This window comes from Tupaia chinensis, unplaced genomic scaffold (genome assembly GCF_000334495.1).
Source record: "Tupaia chinensis unplaced genomic scaffold, TupChi_1.0 Scaffold143676_1, whole genome shotgun sequence".
NCBI classification, from domain to species: domain Eukaryota; kingdom Metazoa; phylum Chordata; class Mammalia; order Scandentia; family Tupaiidae; genus Tupaia; species Tupaia belangeri.
The window spans coordinates 45,718-57,267 of record NW_006203524.1 but is presented as its reverse complement, the minus strand read 5'-3'; the positions used below and the strand labels follow the sequence as shown (position 1 = coordinate 57,267).

The following is an 11,550-nucleotide window of genomic DNA, read 5'->3' as shown; positions in this document are numbered from 1 at the left end:
AAGTGAGAGAGCACCCCCTAAAGGGATGGCCACACCACAAGTTCCTCTATGATTTTGTGCATGCATGCACACACTCTGGGTGTGTTTTTCAAATCACCAGATCCAGGACTCGAACCACACTGTAAACAACTGTGGATGCGACATCCACCTGTTGGATCTATTTTTTTTTTTAAGAATTATTTATTTAATTCCATTTGTTATTATTCTTTTTTAGTTTGACCAGAGAGAAAGAAAAAGGGAAAGCAAGAAAGCAAGCCGCCAGATCCGGGAATTGAGCCTTGGTCAGCCACGTGGGACTCCAGCACCTTTATCCACCACACCACCTACCTGCCAGCCCACTGATCTTCTGACCTAAATGTTGATCATTTAATATAAACAGGTTTCCCAATAGTAAAATGTTACTTTCTCTCCTCATTATCTAGCACACTGAAAAATCAGCCCGTGTGGTTACCCTGGTGACAGCTCTAAAAACAGCCTATGAGTGAACTGGTGGATCGGACGTCATCTTCACACGCTGAGGCTCCCTGAGCAGGCGAGCTGTGTGTGGGCTCACCACGGCAGTGCCTCATGGGCAGTGTGGGGTGGTCACTTCTCTGAAGGAGATACCCTGTTTGGCAGTAGCCTGTCAACAGCTAGTCCAATCGGATGCGTCTTCTCCAACTCCGATATCCTCCACTCAGAGCCGCTCTTCATCTTAGAGTTCTAGCCCGTCCATAGGAATACAGCTTCCTCCAGCTGCACTGTGACAGCACGTGCAAGATCCCCAGAGTCTCTCCCCTCCTGCCACGTCTAACTCCTCGTGCAGCTAACTCTTGCGACTAGAAATGCAGAATCTAGAGCCCTAGCCCAGCCCTACTGAGTCAGAAACTGCATTTTAACAAGATCCCAGGTGATCCATTTAGCTCTTAATGTTCAAAATGCACTGACCCAGATGAGTCAGCACGGCAGTTTCTGCACCATATTTAAAAGCCAGCTCACACCATGGCCCCTGAGGAGAAATTTTCCAGTGACAGCTTGCTGCAGACTCTTCCACAAACTATACTTAAAGGCTTTAGATTTGCAAGATAGTCAATGTAATGCTGTAATAGATAACTTATATGTCTTTAAAAATGTCCTTTTGAAGGCCATTTAAAAATACCTAGGATTTTACTTCCTGTGAAAGATTTCCGAAAAATGCCATCACAAAATGTCCCTTCTCTCATTAGACCATAAGCTCTTTCCGAGCCAGGACACAGGGGTTACTGAGACAGATGACAGGGCATATCCATCCACTCAGGAACGTCTTCAAAGACATCCCTATGTAAACTTCTTTCACTTCCTAGAATTATTTTAACATTTAATGAGCATTTGGAAAACATTGTTCTAGCATTCACCTCATTCAATTGTCATGTATTTCACTGACACAATATAGGTACCTTCAGTCATTCTGTTCCATTTAAAAAATCTTTATACTATTCACAAAAATTCTCTCCTCTCACAAAAATATTTCTTAAATAGTTGATATCATGACAGTCTGCGGAATTCCATCCAATTGAAATAATAGAATTTGACCTCATGCCACTTACACATCTGTGAATAAAGCACAGGTGTGAGTAAATAGCTATACTATACTGACTGAAAAATACACATGGCGATGCAAGAAAACTACAGCACACAGGCAAAAGCGTGTTTGCACTACTCCCTTGTGGTTTGTTCCTTTTCGTATTGCGGTTACATACACACATATGAGCTTTACTATACTGAATATGCTAAGTGTACAGTTCAGAGGTGTTAACCACACTTACAGAATTGGGCACAATTACCACCATTTATTTACGTAACACGTTCGTCTTGGAAAACAAAATCTCTACAGTCATTGAACAATTATTCTCCTTTCTCCTCTCCTATCTAGCTCCTAGTAAAACCATTTCATTCTCTATCGCTGGGTTGTTTTTTTTTTTTAAACTACTCTTAGTATATTAGATAGCTGGAATTATACAGGATTTATTGTGGTGAATGTGTGTGTGTGTGTTCACGCACAAGTGTATATGTGTGTGTGTGTGACTAGCTTATTAGCTTATTTTATTTAGCATAATGTCCTCAAGTTTCATCCATGTTGTCGCATATTCTAGTCTGTTTTGTGGCTAGTAACTGCCAGTACCTAACACTAGATAAACTACAAAATAGGAGTTTATTCAGTCCAAGACCTGGTGGCTTTCTCTTGTGGGACCCTCCGGGCTGCATCACAACATAGTGGAGGGCAGGAGAGCATGACTTATATCCATGTGTCTCTCTCAGGTAATGTATCAGTATTTCCTTCCTTTCCAAACCTAACAAATATTTTTATATAGATTGAGTATTCCTAATCCAAAAATTTGAAATATTCCTAAATCTGAAACTTTTTGTGCACTAACTTAATTCCACCAATGGAAAAGTCACACCAGACCTAACGTGATGAATTTCTGTTGAAATCCCATAATACAAAAATATGACATAAAATTACCTTCATAGACTCTGTGCATAAGGTATATGAAGGTAATTTGAAAAGTTCAGGGACAAATAGAATCTAAAATATGGGTTGGTTTTGGTGGAAAAAATTGAAATTCATACATAGTATGCATTTTCCAACTCATTTTTTGAAACAAATATCCCAAAATTAAAAACACCTCTAATTCCAAGAATTTCAGATGAGGGATATTCAACCCCTATGTGAGGCCTTCATAAAGTTCATGGAACATGTGTGTGCTGAAACACCTGTGTAAGGATTTTTTTTTTCCCCACCCAAAGAAATTCAGACTGAAATTCCATTTTTTCACAAACTTTCTTCAGTCCCTTCGTATATGTCACTTTGTTCTCATCCATTCATCTCTTAATAGACACGGGTTGCGCCTACATTTTAGTTTTTCTGAATAATGCTCCTATGAACATGGGTGTACAAATATCCTTTTCACACCTTGCTCTAAACACTTTTAAATGTATACCCAGAAATAGAAAAGGCAGTTGTCACTGGAAATTCTATTTTTTTCATTTTAATTTATTTTATCCATTCAGTCACTAGACATCACTTAGCTTGTAAAGAGAATTTACTCAACGTGAACACTCTTTACTGCAGTCCTGTTGAGGATAATTTTTTAGGAAACACTATGCTGTTGTCTACAGCAGCTAGGCCACTTTACATCCCCACTGACAGTGTTCAAAGGTCCCAATTTCTTTCTCTATAGATTTGCAAACATTTCTTATTTTTCTGTTTGAATTTTTTCTTAGGGTGGGATAGTACCCACCCTAATGGGTATAAAGTAGCATCTCATTTTATCTTTTGTTTCTTTTTTTTTTTTTTGAGAGGTTTTTCACTATAGGGCATGTGCGCTCACCAGACAGAGAGAGACAGAGAGACAGAAAACGAGAAATCACCCCCCAGAGGGGATGGCCACGCCGCAATCCCTTCTCCTCCATTCTCCTCCTGGGATCTTGGGCACGCACGCACACGCGCCCGGCGTGGGTTTTAAGCCACCGGGTCCGGGACGTGAACCGCGGCCGACTACGTGGGAGTCCAGCGACATAGCCATTACGCCAACTGCTGGTTCCCTATTTGTTTCTTTTTGATGGCACCAGGATTTATTATGATGTGCCATAACACTGGGGCCTTGCTCATGGTTCTCTTGATAGGTAAAGCCCAGAGATGCTGCCAATTCCTCTTGAGCAATAACACCAGAAATTTGACAGTCAGGTGAGGGTTACATGTGAGATTGCCTCTCTCATCTTTACTTGGGCGATTGACACAGCCAGACAGAGCATCTTCTTCATCTGGAATTTAACTGTGGATTTCATCTCATTGACGTTGGCCACCATGTTTTCACTGTGTGTCAGCAGGGAAAGGAACTTGCTAGCCTTGTTTAGGCTTGGACACAGGATTCGTGGGATCTGGTTAGTCAGAAATTCAGAGGCTAAAAAGAGACTTCCTACTTTTAGGCCAGCTTCTTAATAAAGTCCCTACTCTTACTGAGTTTGTTCAGCCCCTCCAGTATTGATGTGTTCAATACGCATATCCTTGACTTCAGCACAGTGCAGCCAGTGCCCTGTAATACAAGCAAAAATTGGGGCAGAGAATAGACATAAGCATTTGTGCCCAAGAAGCATTTGTCCTGAGGGTTATAGTCCTTCAAGCTCATTTTCAGCCCCTCATTTCAAAAAAAAAAAAAAAATTCAGTACTTAATGCTGGTTGCTATGGAGGACTTCCTGCACTACCTTGTACAAGGTGTTGCAGATTCTTTTCTGCTAATGGTGTCTCTTCACAGTAAAAGCAAAGAGCTCATCGTAGTTTTTATGTGTTCTCTAATGATTAGTGATGTTCAGCATCTTTTCATGTGCTGGTTGGTCATCATCTCTAGAGAAATGTCCTTTCAACTCTTTGTCCATTTTTTGAACTGGGTTCTTTTTTCGCTTTAGGTTTTAAGAGTTTTTCAATATGTGTATTCCGGATATTGACCCTTTGTCATACATATGATTCGAAAATATTTTCTCCCATTCCATGGTTGCCTTTCACTCTGCTGGTAATATCTTCTGATGTGTGCTTTTTAAACACTTTTATGAAATTCAATTTGTCTGTCCTTTCTTTGGTTACTTGTGCTTTTGGTGTCATATCCAAGAAAATCTGATCAAATATGTTGTAATAACACAAAGATGTTTCCTTATGTCCTTTCTTCAATGAGTTTTATATTTTGGGGTCCTATGTTTAAGTTTTTATTTTGTTGATTGTTATGTTAGGGAAGGGTTCAACTTTATTCTTTGGAATGTAGATATCCACTTTTCCCACTACCATTTGCTAAAAACATCATTCTTTCCATATTGAATGATCTTGGCAACCTTGTCTAATATCATATGACATTATATGTGAGGACTGTCTTCTGACTCAGTATTCTATGCATTGCTCTCTATATATCTGTGTTTATGTCAGTTTCATGTTATCAATTACAGTAGCTTTGTCGTAAGTTTTCAAATCAGGAGTGCGAATTCCTCAGATTGTTCTTTTTCAAGGTCATATTGATTAGTTGGGATTCCTTGAGATTCCACATAAATCTTAAGATGAGTTTTTCTATGTATTCAAAAAAGAAAGTATTGGGATTTTGATAAGAGATAGCATTAAATTTTATATCATTTTAAGTAGTATTTCTATCTTAACAATATTAAGTCTTCTAATCCATGACCACAGGGTGAGTTTTCATTTATGTCTTCTTTAATTTCTTTCAGGTATGTTATATATTTTCATTGTATAATTTTTTTAGCCTCCTTTGTTAATTCCAAGTATTTTTATGCTAATATAAATAAAATCATCTTCTTGATTTTTTTAGGTTGTTCATTGTTAACGTATAGAAGTGCAATTGATTTTTGTGTATTGTATTCTGCAACTTTTCCAAATACCTTTATTAATTTAACAATAATTTTGTAGAATCTTTAGAATTGTCTACATAGAAGATAATATAATCTGCAAAGAGAGACCAATTTACATTTTTTCTTTCCAATTTGAATGCCTTTCATTTCATTTCTCCTTGCTTTGAATAGGACTTCCAGTATTTTGTTAAATAGAGGAGGGAAAAGCAGGTCCCCTTGCCTCTTTCATAATCTTAGTGGAGAAGCTTTTATTCTTTCACTACTCTGGATGATGCTCATTCTGTTGTTTTAGTACCAACTTTTAATATGTTGAGAAGTGTTCTTCTTCTCATATTTTGTTGCATGTTTTCATATATAAATGTGTTGAACTTCGTCATATGCCTTTTCTACATCAACTTAGTTAATCATGTTAGGGTTTTTTTTCTCTTCATTTTCTCAATGTGGTATATTACTTTGATCTGTTTTGGTATGTTAAAATATCTTTGCATCCCCAAAATAAATCCCATTGGGTCGTGATGTATCATCTTCTTAATATGCTTGTGAATTCAGTTTTCAAGTATTTTATTGTGGATTTTTAAATCATTCTTTATAAAGAACATTGGCCTATACTTTCATTTCTGATAGCGTTTCTGTCTGGGTTTGGTATCAGTAACGTTGGATGTTTGAGAGTGTTATTTTCTCATCAACTTTTTGGAAAAGGTGTAAGTTCTCATTAAATGTTTGGTAGAGGGACCAGCTGGTTGTGTAGGAGTAATAGACACTGCGTGCTGGATTCTCAGAAGGTCCCAGGTTTGCGTCCTGAGGCCTCCCTATACACACTGGGCACACGCAGGTATGCACGTGATGTAGGCTGGCTGAGGCCAAGAGTTGATTGTGAAAAGAAGCTGGTTTGGGGGGTGTTTATCTCTCTCTCTGTTTCTCTTTCTCTATAATGGAGGAAATAAATATGTAAAAACTTAAAGAAAGGGATCAGCAGGTGGCATGGTGGTTAAGGCACTGGATTCCCACATGACAACTACAGTTTGAGTCCCAGACCTGGGGACCTGAAAATCATGAAGGTCGTGTGAGCATGCATACCCAAAATTCCAGGAGGAGAATGGAGGCAAAGAGATTGTGGTGTGGCCATTCTCTGTGGGGGCTGATTTCTCACTTTCTTTCTTTCTATAGCTCTCTGTCTCCCTCTATCAAGCGCATGTGCCCTCTGGCAAAAACAAAACAAAATAAACAAAAAAACACTTCAAGAAAAAAGTTTAAATATTTGATGGAATTCAATGTTGATGCTATCAGCTCTAGAGTTTTCTTTGCTGTAACATTTTTTGTTCTCCTTGATTTATTTATTACTTACATTCCATCACTGTGTATGATTACACCATATCAAATGAATTTGCCCATCATGAATACACTGTATATTAGTTCAGTCAAAGATAGTACCATGCATACTATCATCAATAGAAAATTTTCCATTTTTGTGTACCTTAAATATTTTGCTCCATTCTACAGTTTTCATTCCTCATTCATTTTTTTTACAAGTTATAGATTTATGCAGATCTTCGTTTCATTACAGTTATAAATACTTAGAGTTTGGATTTCTAAAAAATTGTTCATTTCATCAAGAGTATCCAATTTGTTGGCTTACAACTGGTCACAATATTCTTCTATAAACTTTTTTACAACCATAGACTTGTTAGTCCTGTCCCTATGTTTTATTCTGATTTTAGCTATTTTGATTATTTTTCCTATTATTTTATTCCATCTAGCCCTTTTCATAATCTTAGTGGAGAAGCTTTTATTTTGTTAATCTTTTCCAAGAACCAACTTATGGTCTAGTTAATTATTTCTATTTTTTTTTTTATTCTCTGTTTCATTTACTTCTGCTCTATTCTTTTTTATTTCCCTATTTCTCCAGGCTTTGAGTTTAGTTTGTTCTTTTCTAGGAAGTTTGTTGATTTGAGATATTGTGTAGTTTTTTAATGTAAGAATTTACAGCTATTTCCCCCCTTACTATTGGTTTTCCTGTGTTCCATGACTTTTGGTATATGTTTTTATTTTCTTTCCTCTGAAAACATTTCTTTTATATCACTGTGATTTCATATTCAATCCACTGGTTGTTCAAGAAGTGTCATTTGGGACCAGCAGTTGGCATAATGACTATGTCATTGGACTCCCACGTAGTCGACCACGGTTCGAGTCCTGGACCCAGTGGCTTAAAACTCACGCTGGGCGCGTGTGCGTACGTGCCCAAGATCCCGAGAGGAGAATGGAGGAGAAGGGAGTGTGGCATGGCCGTCCCCCCTGGGGGGTGATTTCTCGCTTTCTATCTCTGTCTGTCTGGCAAGCGCACGTACCCTATAGCAAAAACCTCTTCAAAATTAAAAAAAAAAGTGTCATTTAATACTTAAAAATTTGTGAATTTTCCAGCTTCTCTTCTATTATTTTTTTCATTTATTTTTTAGAGATGTTTGCTATAATATGCACACTCTCCAGAGAGACAGAGAGAGATGAAACAGGAGATCACCCCCTTCCAGGGGAGGATAGCCACACTGCTATCCCTTCTCCTCCATTCTCATACACACAAGCCTGGGGTGAGTTTCAAGCTGCCAAGTCCAGGACTCGAACTACAGTTGACCACATGGAAGTCCAACACCCTCACTACCATTCCACCTGTTAGGCCCTCTCTTCTGTTATTGATTTCTCATTTAATCCCATTCTGGTTGAAGAACGTACTTTTTATAATATAGATCTTTTAAATATTTAGTTGTTGGAAAAGTCATAATGTATTTTTCTATGCAAAAATGTTTCATCACCTTTCTGACAACCCAATATATAAGACTTAGTTTGTGAGCAAACATATGGTCTATATTGAAAAACATTCCCTGTGCTTCTGAGAAAAATATGTATACCGTTTGGTAGGGTATTCCCATGTATTTGTTAGATCTTGTTGGTTTATTGTTCTTCAAATCCTCTAATTCCTTATTTTATTTCCTGCCTGTTCTTTTTATTATTGATAATTAGTTATCAAAGTATGCAACAATTATTTTAAAATTGTCTATTTGTCCCTTTAATTCTGTCAACTTTGCTTTATTTGTTGTGATGGCCCTTTATTTAGATGCATAAATGTTTATAATTATTATTAATATGTTATTCTTTGTCTCTTCTAACCTTTTATTTTTTTATTTAGAGTATATTTTGTGTGACATTGGAATAACCATTCCTGTTCTTTTTTGATTATTTGCATGGAATATCCTTTTTAATCCTTTTACTTCAACCGATTTGAGTCTGGATATAGGAGTCTCCTGTAAGTAGCACATAGTTTTATAATTTTTAGTTCATTTACATTTAAAGTAATTACTGACACGAAAGTAATTTTATCATTTGTTTTCTATGTCTTTTAGATTTTTGACCTGTTTTTTCTACCTATCTTATTTTGTGTTTAGTTGTTTTTTGAAGAGAAGTATTTAATTTTCTGTCTCATTTCCTCTCATGGATACTATTTAGCTATCTATCAATATATTCCTTTTTTTTTTTTTTTTTGGAAAGGTTTCCGCTATAGGGTGCGTGCACTCGCCAGACAGACAGAGAGAGACAGAGAGACAGAAAGCGAGAAATCACCCCCCAGGGAGGATGGTCACGCCGCAATCCCTTCTCCTCCATTCTCGTCTCGGGATCTTGGGCATGCATGCACTTGTGCCCGGTGTGAGTTTTAAGCCACCGGGTCCGGAACGCGAACCACGATCGACTACGTGGGAGTCCAGCGATATAGCCATTACGCTAACTGCTGGTTCCCCTACTAGCGATATATTCTTTGTGATTACTTGGAACATCAAAAAATTTGAATACTTAAATCTAAATTTATAACAGCTAAATTTCTATAACATACAAAACTGCTTATTTTAGTTGTTGTACCCAAATAAACAATTTTAATACATTATTATCTTACATATGTAGAAAAAATATAGGATTTTAACCCAAAGTTACAGAAGTACTAGCTTCTATAATTGTTCACATATTTATCTTTACTAGTAACTGTCTATTTTCCTTTCATTTCACCCTGAAGCACTCCTTTGAGAATTTCTCCCTCACTTTCATACAATAAATTTGTTCAACATTGTTTGGGTTTTTTTTTTTTTTTCTCTTATTGCTTTGAATAAATTTGTGCACAGCTTTTTGGTTTCCTAAATTTTTGATGATAAATCTGATAATTCCACTGAAATTTCTTCCATGTGACAAGTCACCTCTCCCTTACTGCCCCCAAGATTCAATGTGTCTGTGTCGTTAAACTCTTTGAGTTCATCATACTTAGAGTCATGGAGATTTTTCAGTGTTTATATTTATGTCTTTCATCAAATTTGGGAATTATTTCTTGCTCTTTTTCAATTTTTTTCTCTTCTTTTGGTACTCCCAAAATGCTTGTATTGGTCTGCAATGTCCCACTGGTGTTTTAGGCTATGTTTTTTAATTAGTTTTTGGTTTGTTTGTTTGTTTGTTTGTTTTTGCTATAGGGTGCATGCACTCACCAGAGAAACAGAGAGACAGAGAGACAGAAAGTGAGAAATCACTCCCCAGGGGGATGGCCATGCCGCAATCCCTTCTCCTCCTTTCTCCTCTTGGGATCTTGGGCACGCACGCATACATGCCCAGTGTGAGTTTAAGCCACCAGGTCCTGGACTCAAACTGTGGTTGACTGCATGGGAGTCCAGCCACATAACCCCACATAACCATTAGGCTAACTGCTGGCCCTCCTCATTAGTATTTTTTTTTCTCACTACTTCTCAGACTTGATAATTTCTATGGTCCCCATCTTCTATTTTGTTGATTCTTTCTTCTACTTGCTCAAATCTGTCTTTGAATTACTCTAATATGGTTTTTATTTTCATTTTTTGGGGGGTATTTTTAGATTTTTCCATTTTTTCATTTATTTTTACATTTATATTGTACTTACACAGCATTTTTTTTTCTCCATGTCTTTCTTAAGTTCTTTCAAGCATTTTACTAACCAATAATTAAAGTATTCGTCCAGTTGATCTGCCATCAGATCTTCAGGAGTAGTTTTTGTTTTACTTTTTCTTTTGAATAAGCCACGTTTTCCTGTTTCTTTACGTATTTAATGATTTTTGTTATTGTTTACAACTGGACTTTTGAATATAACAATGTACACATCGAAATCAGATGCTCTTCTTCATTAGAATTTTTGGGTTTTATTTTGTTCTACTTATGTTAAACTTTTGTTTATAGGTTGTCTCTGTAGAAATCAGTCAGAAACGTAAGGTCTTGAGAGGTCTTGTCTGAGCTTGTGACTTTCTCTGGGCATTTATGGTAATAGTACAACGTCCTTCAATTTTGACATTGCTTTCTAATGTCCTAGTCTTTAATGTCTGTCCCCAAAAAGTGTTAGAAGAATAAGTGGCAAGAAGTCACTGACCCTTTAAATTATGTGGACGGATCTTTAACTGGTGTGAGGGGTGGGTGAAGATTTCAATAACAGACGAAGTTGCAAAAATATGGCAACTACCAGATTGTACCTCTATGATCAGAAGCAGCAATCAGAGCACAGATCTCTCCTAGTTTTTGGTCAGAGCCCTTTTTCTCCATTCGTGACCCCACAAGCTTTGTGCAAGTTGCTCCAGGAACATATGCATGATGGCCTGCCATGGGTTGAGAGTGGAGGATCTGTGGCTGCTACTGTGCTAAGAGATGTTACAGAAAGAAGATAACCACAGCTCACTATCCAGGCTGTGCCTTGGAAGTCGAAAGCTTTCAACGGACTCCAGAGTTCCGGAAGAGTTTAATCAATGGATGCTGCCAGTTCAGTTCTTGTCTAAGTGTGAGGGCATGGTTCTGCTGTTTCCTATCCTGCCATCTTCCCAGAATGTTCCTTATGTGGTTTTACTGTGTACGTCATCAACAGTAAGATAGGTTATATTTTTAAATATTTAAACAGGCTTATGTAGAAAATGACATCTCTTTAAGTCAGATTCCAATGAGAGTAAACTGAACACATCTTGAAATATATACAAAATAAACTAAGGGTCAAGGGTGGTATGGTGGTTAAGGCACTGGACAGCTGCGTGGTAGACCATGGTTCAAGTCCTGGATCTGGTGACTGGCTTTCCCACTTTCCCTTTCTCTGTCTTTTTCTCTCTCCCTCTGGTGATGAATGTGCCCTGTAGCAAATTTTAAAATAA

At 37.4% G+C, this 11,550-nt stretch overlaps 1 pseudogene; it reads right to left on the bottom strand.

Moving 5' to 3' along the window:
- Nucleotides 1–585: 585 nt before the first annotated feature.
- On the bottom strand, nucleotides 586–4,619 carry LOC114005369 (60S ribosomal protein L10a pseudogene; annotated as a pseudogene).
- Between the last annotated feature and the right edge of the window lie 6,931 nt (nucleotides 4,620–11,550).